Genomic DNA, 14,992 nt, shown 5'->3' with positions numbered 1-14,992 from the left:
TGTGGATCATAAAAATCATAATTATTGAATGCAGTATACCTTTTTTCCCCCCAGTGATGGTTATGTTCATGTTGTCATGCAGTCATGTTTTTAAAGGTGTAGTTTCACAATGCATATTTTAATTGTTGCAGTGATTATCTGCTTTGGTTTAACTATATCGTTGTAACAATCTACAACAATATTGAATGACACTTTCACATTATATTGCATTTAAAAGCAATATTAAACAACAAAATGAGAGTGAAAAGGCTTTCAACTCAGGGCTAATGTTAGCTGTTAGCTAGCAGCAACTGTGATTATTTAACATAAAATAAAAAAAAGATGTAGATACTGTTTATACTTAGACTCATTGGCTCAGCCTATCCCCTGTTTTTAGGATGAATTTCAGTGCTGCAAGTTTGTCTTGACAAAAATATATAATTTAGTCACTGATAATAGCAAAGTACAACAATGTAATTGCTAGTCTGGGTTATAGTTTGTGCTACTGATGCTCAAATCAATCTAAAAATTGGTCAAATTCTGTGTGCAGTTAAATAGGAATAAAAACATACATACTGTTTTTTGTTTATATTATTAGGGCTAACTAAAGAATTTACTCTTAAAATAGTATTTAGCCATTTATAAAGGCATTCAATATCAAATATTTGATATTGTTGATGACTATATAATTGTCTGAAGCCAAGCTGTAGTTAGCCTAACTTAGCATAAAGACTGGAAGGAGGGGTACAACACGTAGAGCCCCCCCAGCAGGCAAGTACGTCTTAGAGACATTATAATTATCAATGCATTACAACCATACATGAACAGTATAGAACAACCCCTTGATGAGAATACGCATTAAACGAAGTAAACTCATAGCTAGTGAAAGAGGGAGGCATGGATGGCATAAGCTACCAGTTACTACATTAAATGAAGCTTCACTACACTGAAGCTTCCCACCAGAGAAATGTAGCAAGCTAAGCTAAAATGACAAAAGTAGCTTAACTACATCAAAGCTATTTTTTTTTAAAACATCGAACCAACTTAATTCCAAGTCATTGCTATCTAGTGATGAATACAACAAAAAATGTTGAGTTCAATAGTTTATTAAACTGTTCTCTCTCTGCTTTTACTGCTACAAAACCATGGCAACAAAAACCAACAAAAACCAAAATCACATAATCATAAAAAACAGGTGGTGTGTATATGATACCGTGGGAGAAGTACACCTGTGTTTGCATGTATGCTTTATTTAAAGGTGTAGTAAGCGATAATAATCTAATACATTTTTTGTCAAAATCACAGAAACTCTCCTCACTATCCGTTAGCTGTCCCTTCTACGTGCGTGCTGAAAAAATACACAGCCTGACTCTGAAGGCTGATTTATACTTCTGCGTCGGAGCGACGCCGTTGTTGTCCTTTCGAAGTTCTGCGTCGAGGGAATGTGTTGCTTGGGGGTGTGACTGTGTATGTGTTTGTGTGTGTGTCTGTGTGTGTGTGGTTTCAGAGGAGTCTCTATCTGTATCCTTGTTTATCTTCCAGTCACAGTAGCATGTAGCATTGCGCTATGTGTGCTAATAACAGAAAACACATACCTTTTGTTCATTATTAATAAATAAAGCAACTGCTAGAGGAACTGACGCTTTGACCGGACCAATCACATCCGCGTTGCCGTGACGCGTAGTTAGGATTTTTTGAAGGTGCATGTCATAGGGGTCCGCGTCGACGCAGAGAGGTCTACGTAGGTACACCGTAGGTACGCCGTTGTTCCGACATAGAAGTATAAATCAGCCTTGAGATTCAGCAGATAAATACCTATGATAAATACACAACAATGCTCCAGCCAATCAGAGACAGGGAGCGTTCATGTGCGTTCACGGTCAGACAGAGGGGAGGGGGGTACAAACATAGTGGAGAAGGAGAGGTGACCGAGAAACATCCTGAGAGGACAAAGTTAGAAGAACAAAACATATGAAAGAAGAACTTTGACCAGACAAGGACCCGTGGACACATCACTGTGGTTTTATAACGGCGGAGGGACCGACGGAGACCCGGCGGAGGGACAGACGGAGACCGGAGAGTGAAGGCAGACGCTGATCTGCCGGACAGGTGAGTGACATCAGCACTGCTTCACATAAACTGTAACGCTACCTGCTGACATTCAGCTCACTGTCTAGTTAGTCAGGATATGTTGTTGTTGTCATGCTATCTGTAAAGTAGCAGAGTTGTTACTTACAGTGGCCGAGACTCGCCATCGCTGTAAATAAAAACAAACGCTGCTGCAAATAAAAGAAACACTGCAGCAAATTTAAAAAAACGATGCAAATAAAAAAGCCACAACGGACACACAAAGTTGGTACGATACTGCTTCCTGGGAGTCCTGCAGAAAGAGCTGGATGAATACAAGCTGTACTGGAATACTCACACCATTTGTCCTGTTCACCAATCCCGGTGCCCATCTGGTAAACCAGAGGCAATGTATCACGTACCTCAAAGGTGAGTATCAAACAGTTTTCCTGATAGTATTTTGGATTAAGTTATATCATTTACTAATAACGACGACACTGCCATCGTCGGGTCTATTGGGGGGGGGCGGGGGGATACAGGTGTCCTGTGAAGGATTTCACCTCCTGTTGCTCAGTGTGAACACTTTTCTATACTTGCTCCTAGATTTGATGGGCGTAGGTTTGCATAGGGACGGTAGGGACATGACCCTACCAACTTTTCAGGAGGCCAAAATTGTCCCTACAACTTTTAAGCAACCTTATTTGCATTATCTTTGGAGTGTAGTTATATAGGTCATTTAGATTGTCTTCCCATATTTTGCAAGGATAGACTTGACCCGACCATTATTGAGTGAATTATTAGCATTATGTTCAGAGTCACATTTACCCCTTTTTCACCAGCGTGAATGTGCCAGTCCAATTTTCTTTTTCAAGTCTATGTTTCAAACTCACATTTGATTGGCTCATTTGGCTGATGACCAAACAAACACCCGCCCACCCCCACACGCAGACACACACTGTACAGACAAATGCAGTCCGACAGACATGTCGCCTCCTCCTGCCCCCCCCCCCCCCCGAAGAGGAGGGATATTCGGAGTTACTTTTCCCCTGTAGCAGCAACTGTAAGTAACGTCACATTAGCAAAAAAACATCACTAATGTGTCACTAATTTACTAGTGAAAGTCCGACGCGCATCAGAGTGGAGCATAACGTTAAACTGTGTAAAGCAAGAAGCTGCTCAAAGAAACATGTCCTGTCTGTGTTTCACAGGAAAGCATCTGACAGTCAACACATGCTGCTGCTGTTTTTCTTCTTATAAAAGGCCTCGTTTAGGATGAAGACATGTAGGCTAGAGCATGTTCACACTTTGCACGTTTGAAACTAAATACCTTTTTAGTGTATTTATTTATTAAAAAGTATTTATTTATTTTCTAAATTATTTATTTAACAATATTTTTATTTGAGCTGAGAGAGAGAGAGTGAAGGGACACAGCAGCAGCCGAAAGAGAGAGAGTGTGAAGGGACACAGCAGCAGCCGAAAGAGAGAGAGTGTGAAGGGACACAGCAGCAGCCGAAAGAGAGAGAGTGTGAAGGGACACAGCAGCAGCCGAAAGAGAGAGAGAGTGAAGGGACGGAGCAGCAGCAGGCGAAAGAGAGAGAGAGTGAAGGGACGGAGCAGCAGCCGAAAGAGAGAAAGAGTGAAGGGACACAGCAGCAGCCGAAAGAGAGAGAGAGTGAAGGGACGGAGCAGCAGCCGAAAGAGAGAGAGAGTGAAGGGACACAGCAGCAGCCGAAAGAGAGAGAGAGAGAGAGTGAAGGGACGGAGCAGCAGCCGAAAGAGAGAGAGAGAGAGAGTGAAGGGACGGAGCAGCAGCCGAAAGAGAGAGAGAGTGAAGGGACGGAGCAGCAGCCGAAAGAGAGAGAGAGTGAAGGGACGGAGCAGCTGAGAGAGAGAGAGTGAAGGGACACAGCAGCAGCCGAAAGAGAGAGAGAGTGAAGGGACACAGCAGCAGCCGAAAGAGAGAGAGAGTGAAGGGACGGAGCAGCAGCAGGCGAAAGAGAGAGAGAGTGAAGGGACGGAGCAGCAGCCGAAAGAGAGAAAGAGTGAAGGGACACAGCAGCAGCCGAAAGAGAGAGAGAGTGAAGGGACGGAGCAGCAGCCGAAAGAGAGAGAGAGTGAAGGGACACAGCAGCAGCCGAAAGAGAGAGAGAGAGAGAGTGAAGGGACGGAGCAGCAGCCGAAAGAGAGAGAGAGAGAGAGTGAAGGGACGGAGCAGCAGCCGAAAGAGAGAGAGAGTGAAGGGACGGAGCAGCAGCCGAAAGAGAGAGAGAGTGAAGGGACGGAGCAGCTGAGAGAGAGAGAGTGAAGGGACACAGCAGCAGCCGAAAGAGAGAGAGAGTGAAGGGACACAGCAGCAGCCGAAAGAGAGAGAGAGTGAAGGGACGGAGCAGCAGCAGCCGAAAGAAAGAGAGAGTGAAGGGACGGAGCAGCACCCGAAAGAGAGAGAGAGGGTGAAGGGACACAGCAGCAGCCGAAAGAGAGAGAGAGCGAAGGGACGGAGCAGCAGCTGAAAGAGAGAGATGTAGAGCACGCTGATGCAACAGGTGCATCTGATGCATCAGGGTCTCAGGTATCAACATTACATTGATACAGAGATGATGATGATTAAACATAATGCTAAAATGGATTAATTGTAAATGTAACCTATTTACATGTAAAACGATGTAAAAACCATTCAGCCATGACTTATGTTGAGGTTATTTGTTGATTTATCTTTAGGAGACAGTCAGTGTGAGAGAAGTGAGTGCAGCGGACCTGGGGAGCAAGCCGTACCAGCCTGACGCAAAGTTTGTTGAAGTGCAGCAACTTCAGAACAAGACACTGAGGTTTCAGAATCACTGGTACAGTCAGTATCATTGGATTCATTACAGTCCTACATTTAAAAAGGTTCTGTGTTACTAATGTGTTAAGGCATACACTGTAAAAAAGAGCACATTAGAGAGGAGAAACGACCCTGCCTTCTGCTCAAGTGGCTTTAATAACTGGAAGAATGCACTAGAAAGCTTTAGTCGCCACCAAGCCAGCAAAGCACACCAGCATGCTGTGACCATCAATGCACAAGAGCAGACACCAGTGCACACACAGTTATCAAGTGCATGTGTAAATCCCAGGCAGAAGCGTGGCACTGTTTGGAGAAAATAGTGGGTGCTGTTAGGTATCTTGGTAGGCAGGGATTAGCACTCCGTGGATATCAGTCAAATGAGGGAAATTTGTTCCACCTGGTGAAGTTTCTCGGAAATGATGACCCGGTTCTTTCCTCCTGGCTCTCCCGTTGCCATGATTATGTCAGTCCCCAGTGCCAAAATGAATACTTAACCCTGTTCGGCAACACAATTGTCAGAGGTATCTCAGAAACAATCAGGTCCTTACCAGTGGTTCAGTTTTCACTTATAATGGATGGCACACAAGATGTACAGGGAAAGGAGCAAATGTCCATCTGTTTCAGGTATGTGGACCATGACCTGGTGCCACAGGAAGTGGGATTGTATGAGACGCCAAGTCAGGTTTACGTGGTCAGACGTATGATGGCGCTGCAAATATGTCTGGCAAGTGGTCTGGGGCACAGGCAGTGTTGAAGAGGGAACAGCCATTGGCTCTCTATGTGCACTGTGCTGCATACTGTGTAAATCTCATAACTCAGTCAGTTTGCAATGCTTCTCCCCCAATGAGTGCGTGACTCATTGCATTGGGTCCATGAACTTGGAACACTAAGTAACCAATCAGGGAAGTTCAAGGGGATATTGGCTGGACAGGCAGTAGCAGAAAGGCCTACTAAAACAGTGAAACCCCTGTGTCCAACTAGATGGACAGTGCGTGGACAAGCTATCGATACAGTTCTTAGTCAGTATGAGGCCGTGCTGACAAGCTTGGAGGAAATGGCCACTGCTGGTTCTGACTTTGGCACAAGGGCCAACGGTCTTCTAGATTGCTTCCAGAAGGGCAAAACCGTTCTTGGACTGTTGGTAGCATCAGAGGTGTTGGGAGAGCTTGAGTGCTTAAACAAGTCATTGCAAAAGCAGTCCCAGACAATCGGAGGCATGCAGGCTGCTGTTAAGAATGTTAGCTCAGCTCTTCAAAGAAAGAGGGATGAGGAAAAGTTTAAAGAAGTCTTTGAGAAGGCAGTATCAATGACAGAGTCCCTTGGTATTGAGTCGATTGTCATCCCTCACCAAAGAAAACCCCCCAAAAGGTTCACTAGTGGGGCTAGTCAGCATAAACCCAAGACACCAGAAGAACACTACAGGGCTGATTTTTTCAAGGTGCTGGACAACATAGATGTTCAGCTCAAAGAACGGTTCAACCAAATTTTCAAAAGACTGAAAACTTGGTTAAGATATACCATGTCCCAGTAGCGTCTCAAGAATGTAGCTGTATGCCATGTGCACCAAGAGGCCCTTGACCAAGTAGAGATACGTGATGTGTAACACAGTTTGTTAGGGTCAATGACCGACGCAGGCACCTGTTTGGAGGGGGAGAGAAAAAGTAGGCGTAAAGTAAGAAAAACTACATAGTGTTGCTTTAAGAAAAGTGTTTATTTATTTTTGTCATTCCTTGACAGTAAGAAGTTTTTTCAGTTATATATCATTTATTTATTTAGACAATGTAGACTGGTCTTAAGACAAAAAAATATTTTTTGTTTTCCTTGATAGTTAAGAGATTAACCAGATTTTATTTATTGTGAACTGTATATTAATATAATTTAAGTTATGCTCATGCAATGGATCATTTGTTAATTAATAAAATCCAGTCATTTATTCTGGAAATTTTCAAAACGTTTCTTTAGTAGTTTTTGAAAACAAAGGTTTGACTGTATATCAGGTGAACTTTTATACCCCTACTTTGGCTGCAAGCAGAAATGAGGAAAAACAGAGAATGAGGCATTCTGTAGAACAGAAAGAAAAACATTGTAATGTATATTTGGAAATGGTGGACTTACTGATGAATATGAACATGTTGGAGGATGCATGCAGAAATGAGAAAACTGAAAATGAGGCATTCTATAGAACAGAAAGAAAACAGTAATGCAGCTGTATTTGGACTGGTGGGCTTACTGATGAATGTGAAGATGTTGGATGCATACAGAAAACCAGAAAAGGAAGAGTACTATAGAACAGAAAGTTGTAATAGGCTGAATGTTGTTTATAATGTTGTGTTGTAATATAATGGTGAATATGAGAATACACTTTCTATTTCACTGTAAATTGAGCCTACCTATTCATTAGATTCACATTCACAAGAACTGTAGCCCCGACCCCGTCCAATCAGTTTGGTCTTTTTAATGTCCCGTCCCCAGCAAAAAATGTACATGCAGGTTATGCTGTTATATTGTCCCTACCAATGTTGAGACCAAACCTACGCCCTTGTCATGGGACCAATTGCGGTTTTCAAGCATCTGCGCAAACACTGAACCACATTACCAGCATCATGCCAGTGCCAGCAACTCCTGCTGGGGATGAGCATTAAACTCTCTTTGGAGAACTGCAACTGTGGCTTTTTTATTTGCATCGTTTTTTTAAAATTTGCTGCAATGTTTCTTTTATTTGCAGTGGCGTTTGTTATTGTTTGCAGCGCTACTCTTATTTGCAGTGATGGCGAGTCTCGGCCACCGTAGTTTGACGCTCTGCACATTAGCTTCGCAGCTAATGCTATGTTATCATTAGCTTCAACTCTTGTCACTGTAGTTGTGTAAAATACACCTGAACAGCTAACTCCTGCTAGTTTTTACTGTGTTGTGTTTTATTACATAAACAGATTGATACACAGATAAACAGATTTACTTTATTGATCCAAGATTAGGAAAATCTTGATTTAGAGCAGCATGTTATCCAGTATAAAAATATGTTTGTTTAATTCTGCTGAAAAAAGATAAAATCAGCACATATTTTCTCCACACAGTTGTTAGACTGTTACAATCCATCTGTATATGAATGTTTAACATTGCACATTACTGTAGCCATCACATCACAGTCTTCTCAGTTATCCAGTAACAATGGCATTAGACCAATAATGGGTCTGTATTTATTCTTATTAAAGGCATCCCAGACACAGACGTGATGTCATCTCCAGAAACCTCCCAGACTCTCATCCTGTAGTCCTGCTCCTCAGACCTGGACTCTGCTCCTCACAGCCCCAGTTCCTCTTCAGCCTTTTCCCCAGTTCAATATCCCATTTCTATTCCCCTCAATAAATGTATTTTCCTTCAGTTGTGTATGGAGTTAGATTTGTTTCATAATGTTGTGTGTGTGCAGATCGACAATCTGTGTGTAAATGTGTAATCTGTAAATATAAACACCTTCCACAAATACAAAAAAAAGATTTGTATATTCACAAAAATATTTTGCAAATATAAAACGGATCTGCAAATACACAAACAAATTCCACAAATATAAAAAATGCATTAAATTAATTTTGTGAACTCAGTTTTTATTTGTGAATCGAAAAAACATTTGTGGATCTCAGTTCTACGCTTGTGGATTTGCTTTTTACACACACGGAGTTTTGAAACAAACTTTCCGCCGGTCCGAACGAAAATCCACTCGTATCACTCGGCTATTTTCGGATAGCAAGTGATCGTCTACTGGTGACGTCATTTCCGCATATCAAAGTAAGAGCACGCAGTCTTTCTATGAGCTTTTTTAAATGTTTATCAGCGATAAGTGACGTGCATTCATGGTTTCATGTTAATGTCATACAGTGATTATTAGTGTGTGTTTATTTGTTCTATGTATATTATCTAGCACACACTTTCATATACATTTCTGTGTGAGTATGAAAGGCACCAGGATGCTTGTGGGCAACGTTCAGCTCTCTAAAGCGGTGGCTTGGCTGCTTCTTCAGTAAGCAGTTATCAGCCACCTCATCCTTTATATTTTTCATGTATTCTTTCAGATGGGTAAAAGTCACAACGCACTTCATCTTATTAGTAGTGTACTCTTACTAATGTAGTTCTAATGCACAGCATCCTGGTGCCTTTCATACTCACACAGAAATGTATATGAAAGTGTGTGCTAGATAATATACATAGAACAAATAAACACACACTAATAATCACTGTATGACATTAACATGAAACCATGAATGCACGTCACTTATCGCTGATAAACATTTAAAAAAGCTCATAGAAAGACTGCGTGCTCTTACTTTGATATGCGGAAATGACGTCACCAGTAGGCGATCACTTGCTATCCGAAAATAGCCGAGTGATACGAGTGGATTTTCGTTCGGACCGGCGGAAAGTTTGTTTCAAAACTCCGTGTGTGTAAAAAGCAAATCCACACGCGTAGAACTGAGATCCACAAATGTTTTTTCGATTCACAAATAAAAACTGAGTTCACAAAATTAATTTAATGCATTTTTTATATTTGTGGAATTTGTTTGTGTATTTGCAGATCCGTTTTATATTTGCAAAATATTTTTGTGAATATACAAATCTTTTTTTGTATTTGTGGAAGGTGTTTATATTTACAGATTACACATTTACACACAGATTGTCGATCTGCACACACACAACATTATGAAACAAATCTAACTCCATAGTTGTGCCTCCTCTCCTCTCTATGTCACAGACTTACAGTAACTAGCTTCAACTAATAACTGAGTATCTAACGATGTAGGACTTTATACATTTTTCTTATTTCTACTCTTATTGTGATTGTTCTGATTTATACTGATAATAATACATAGATTAAGTAATTTTACTCTGCAATGATAAATTGATACATGTTATTACAAACACCCATGTGTTATTTTCCATATTTATTTGAAATTTTCAGCAAACAATGAGAAAAAAATAAGTTGAAACCTACAAAGTGAATAAGATAAACTTATAAAATGAGGGAAATACAGTCTGGGTGACAGATCTCCACACACAGCAGCTTAGTATCACTACTCTTCTGTCTAAGTGCTTCATGCTGGGGGGTGTTCCAGGTAGGAGGTTCAACAAACTCTGAGTCTAACCCTGAGCTCTGAGTTGACTTATTCTGAGATGGGAAACTCTGAGTATCCGGTTCCAGAACAGCTGATCTGAATTAGTTCAATCAACTCTGAGTATGTCCACCTTGAGTTTGGTGCGTGCGCGACCACTAGAAAAAGCCATCATCAATGGAGCCCCGATACCTTGATTCACCATAGCAACTACTGAGAAAACAAGCTCGAGTTACGTCACCTCACTGTAACTGGAGCTCCCCCTGCAGGTCTGTAGAGAATATGATCATATATGTCACTAAAAGTAACACCGCTGCAGATGTTAAGGAGAGAGAAGCATCATGGGAGAAAACTGCTGCCTGAGTCAATGTTTAAGTTTTAATACACTACTCCACTGACTGAACTTGCGCCACTCAAAAAGTGTATTTGGAAGCAGGTAAAAATGAAATAAAAAAACATAATTCAGAAAAGTAAGGCACATTTTGCTGGGCTATGATTGTACCTCGCTTTGATTTTATTCATAGTTGACGTAGGTTATTAAACAAAGTAAATATTCATTTAGTGGTTATTTCAACATGTAGTAATTTAAACCTCCAACAGCAATCTGTTCAACACATATGTCCTCTCATCTAATATCCTGCTTAGTAGATTAACATTTTAAACTATTTTACTTATTATACATATTGGAGTCATTGATTTTAAGACAAAAATGTGACAATGTGTACTACATGAATATAAATATAAAATACTTCCTAAAAATAAGATTAACAAGAAGGCAAATATGACCGGAGAATGTTAAGAAATGATTGAGTGTAATGAACAGTGATACTGCATCTCCAGACATCAGGCATTGAGAATTAATTCTACCTCAATATCTATCAGAATGCGAAGAAACTGACCATCCAAGTCTGGTAGCTTGCTTCAGGTAGGAGGAGACAGGTAGAAACTCAGAGTTTCTTAAAGAAAACCTGCCAGCAAGCAGGTTATGTTCACAGAGTCAGTTACCATGGTGACTCTTACCTTACCCTCTAAATCAGGGGTTCTCAACCTTTTGCAAGCTAGACCCCCCAAAGCTGGTTCAATGCAGTTGGGGCCCCCCTCCTCCCGGCGCCACCCGTTTACGCCACCTTGCATAGATAGATACATAGGCTATTATTGTTAGGCCCACGCTATTATTAAAATAATATTTATTATTATTATTGCCATTATTATTATGAGTAATGGTAGGCTTTCATCATTACTAGGCTATTGCTATAATTATATGAGGATACATGCTTAATTGTTATTATCATTATTATTATTATTATTACTATTATTATCAGTAGGCCTACTATCTAGGCTATTGCTATAATTGGGGATTGGCACCAGACCTCTTATGCTTTATTACTGTTATTATTAGTATTATTATTATTACTAGGCCTAATAGTAGGCATAGCATCTGCATTTTTTTCCCAGAAGCTTGCAGGTAGGCGATGTTAATGTGAGACCTGAGCCTGCTTTGCCTTGCAAACATCCTGTATTCTTGGCGCAATGTTTGATAAACATAGCCTCAAATCATCCTCTATTTGCGCACAATTGCGGTATTTCCTTTTGAGTGCTTGAGTCTGGACACGGAGTGGTGTGGGTCTCCTCTCTGCTCTGACTGCAGCTGGGACTGCTGCACAACGCTACTGTGAACCTGACCGCCTGTGAGTGCTTTGGGGCGGGGGAGGGGCTCACAGCAGCACCCGCTGCTGGTTGAACGTTTTTCCCCACATGGCTTACTACACATTTAAGGTACATTTGGAGGACAAATTGTAAACAATCTCAATAACTTGGTTCAAACCACAGGAGCAAAATAAAAAAGACCTGCTCCAAACAGCCTTGCAAAAAATGAAAAGTGACCATACCTGCTGCCCACCTCACGTGACTCCACTGAAGTGCTTTTGAAAACATCTATTATTCATATTACATTTGTATAATTCCAGTTGCTAGTGTTAGCAGTGATTTCCACTACATATTATACTTTTCATGATTCTGTTGCTGTTTGAATTGTAACAACCTGCTGCTGTGACTAATGGAAACTGAAACACATCAGTTGCTATATGACAACAGGAAAATGCTTGTAACTGGTCCTTTTATTACATTTTCATTTGTGTCAGTGGTTATAGTTCAATTGCGACTTTCATCTTATAAATATAAAATGAGAAAATCTCCACTTTATCTTCCATTTGTCCTACTTTTTTCTGTCTTTTTAATCCAGCAGGTTGTTGTTTTTCCCCTTCTATCTGTCACACACACACACACACACACACACACACACACACACACACTTACAGAAATGATTTATATGATCTATCTCTCACTAACCATTGCATAATGTCTCCCGCCTGGTTTCCATCCTTTCTTGAAACCAGGCAGTCTAATTAGCGGTGTCAGTCAGCCTGCTGCTCACATTGTGTGCAGCCACACATCAACAAAGAACCACTCCTCTCTTGTCATACACACACACACACACACACACACACACACACACACACATACAGATGAAGCCATTTCAAAGTTCCCGTGTTTCCTTGATGGCTCCTTGACTGGTCCTTGACCGGTCCTTGGCTGGCCGATAATGGAAGCAGGGGGGAAATGCGATCCCCCCGCGATGACGTGGTCATTGAGGCCCCGACTGGAAACGCCCCTAAGCTGCCCGAGTGAAAACCAGCTGCAATGCCTAATTTATCCACGGGGAGGAGCAGTGGTTTAGACCCACTCATAGGAAAGACTAAGCTGTCCAACGATTAAAAAAATTAACCGGATTCATCACGTTACAACCCTGTGATTAAACCTGATTAAAATGCTAAATATGAAGCCATTTCAAAGTTCCCGTGTTTCCTTGATGGCTCCTTGACTGGTCCTTGACCGGTCCTTGGCTGGCCGATAATGGAAGCAGGGGGGAAATGCGATCCCCCCGCGATGACGTAGTCAATGAAGCCTCGACTGGAAACGCCCCTAAACTGCCCGAGTGAAAACCAGCTGCAATCCCTCATTTATCCACGGGGAGGAGCAGTGTGTTTAGACCCACTGCTCATAGAAAAGATTAGGCTGTCCAACGATTAAAAAAATTAACTGGATTTATTACATTACAACCCTGTGATTAAACCTTATTAAAATACTAGGCTAAATATTATCTACACTAATATTACTTGTGTTACTTCTATTCTTCTGTATAAAGAAGCCTAATGAAGGGTACAATATAGTTAATCCATTAGAAAGTACGGATGCAATTGAAGCTGCCGTACATTTTACAGGACACCGTCCGTCACACGTATTACTGTTCTTTATTCTTTTCTTATTGCTGCTCTTATATTCTATTACTGTCCACTTGCTGCTGTGACAATGCCAATTTCCCTTTTGTGGGACTAATAAAGGAATATTTTATCTTAAATAAATATTCCCTCCAAGCAGTAAGCACAATGTAAAACTGATTTTAAATGACGAGCTGGGTTTAGGTCTGGTACAAAGCGAAGGTAACTGTTGTGGACATAACTGTAGAACAAGCCAAGGCGGCATTGTAAGGGGTAAAGGAGCTTTATTGTCATTATAAAATGAATGAAATTACAGGTTGGAATGGAAGGATGGATGGATGAATGGAGAATGAAATGAATGACGTTAGCGCGCAAAGTTTATGAATGGAGGGGATCTCCCTCGCGGAGCACCCCCTGAAACGTCACTTTCTCGCAGCCAATCGTAAGCCGCACTGAGACCGACTGGCGCAAGGTTGGTCCACACAATCCTTCTCCTGTCAGATTACCTCAGAAATCATCATCCAACATGTCATTGTCAAAAGAAAGTAAAATAGCTAAAACTTTGAACTTGCTTGAGAAAACACGCTGTCTCTGTCCGTGCAGCTAACATCTCGTCTTATTGCTCTTCTCTGCTCTCAGAGTCTGTTCAATGCAGGAATAGGCTACTACAACTGTATTCCTCCTCACTGTTCTGTATAAAATATGGGATTCATTTACTTTTATTCAGAGGTGGGTAGTAACGAGTTACATTTACTCCGTTACATTTAATTGAGTAAGTTTATGAAAAAATTATACTTCTAGGAGTAGTTTTAATTTTTGGCTACTCTACCCACCTCTGCTTTTATTTTGTGTTATAAAACATAGCCTAATAATTAAAATAATGTTGTCATAATGTAGCATACCATAACATAAATATTGAGGGTTAATAATTTTCTGGAAAAAATGGACACAAGAAAATGACTTTTTCTGACACTTTTATTACTTTTACAAACACACTATTATTATTTATAAACACACTATTATTATTTACAAACACACTATTATTATTTACAAACACACTATTATTTATAAACACACTATTATTATTTACAAACACACGACGTTAATGGCCGTAGCCGAGGCGCTGGGACTCTGGGTCAGCCTTGCGGGGACTCCTCAGACGTTCATTGATGCGGTTGCGCACCTTTTGCCACTGGTCCCCAGACATGCGCGGGAAGCGCCGGCAAACTTGTTGGTGGATATGTTCTTTTAAATTAGCAGGCAGTTGTTTTTTTCCATTTGAGCCGCTCCAATTGACCATCCTCCCCCAGCGCTTGTACACGGGGAAAGGGGTGAGTGCCATGAAAACACTCGCGGCATAAACGTCCGGCCGAGGTTGCCCTCCATGATGGCAGAGTCTAAAAAACTCCTCCTCCCGTTCGGCCGACAGGGCTCTAACCTCCATTTCCTCTTCACAGGAAATTGGGGTCTGGGGTGCTACAGATTGCGGGGACAGGAGGGTGGGATCCTCTGCTGCAAAAGTCAGCCGACGTCTTGCACACGGAGGTTCTGGTTCTGGTGTCGGTGGTGGAGGACTCTCCAACCGCTGGAGACGATTTTCAAAGTCCTTGGCTGTCGCCTCCATAATTTCAACCCGCTGTTTGAAATGGTCCCTCTCCCTCTCCATTATGCATAGCCGGCTCTTGAGGGCCCTTAACTCAGCCTCAAAATAAGCCTGCGATGTGCCAGCAGTGGTCCCTGTACAG

At 41.4% G+C, this 14,992-nt stretch overlaps 1 protein-coding gene across 1 annotated transcript in view; it reads left to right on the top strand.

Moving 5' to 3' along the window:
- The window catches only part of cnih3 (cornichon family AMPA receptor auxiliary protein 3), a 188,862-nt gene that overhangs the window by 50,480 nt on the left and 123,390 nt on the right, over positions 1–14,992 (top strand). The window lies entirely within an intron of this gene.

This window comes from Scomber japonicus, chromosome 17 (assembly GCF_027409825.1).
Source record: "Scomber japonicus isolate fScoJap1 chromosome 17, fScoJap1.pri, whole genome shotgun sequence".
Classification (NCBI taxonomy): domain Eukaryota; kingdom Metazoa; phylum Chordata; class Actinopteri; order Scombriformes; family Scombridae; genus Scomber; species Scomber japonicus.
This window is presented reverse-complemented; position numbering and strand designations above follow the sequence as displayed.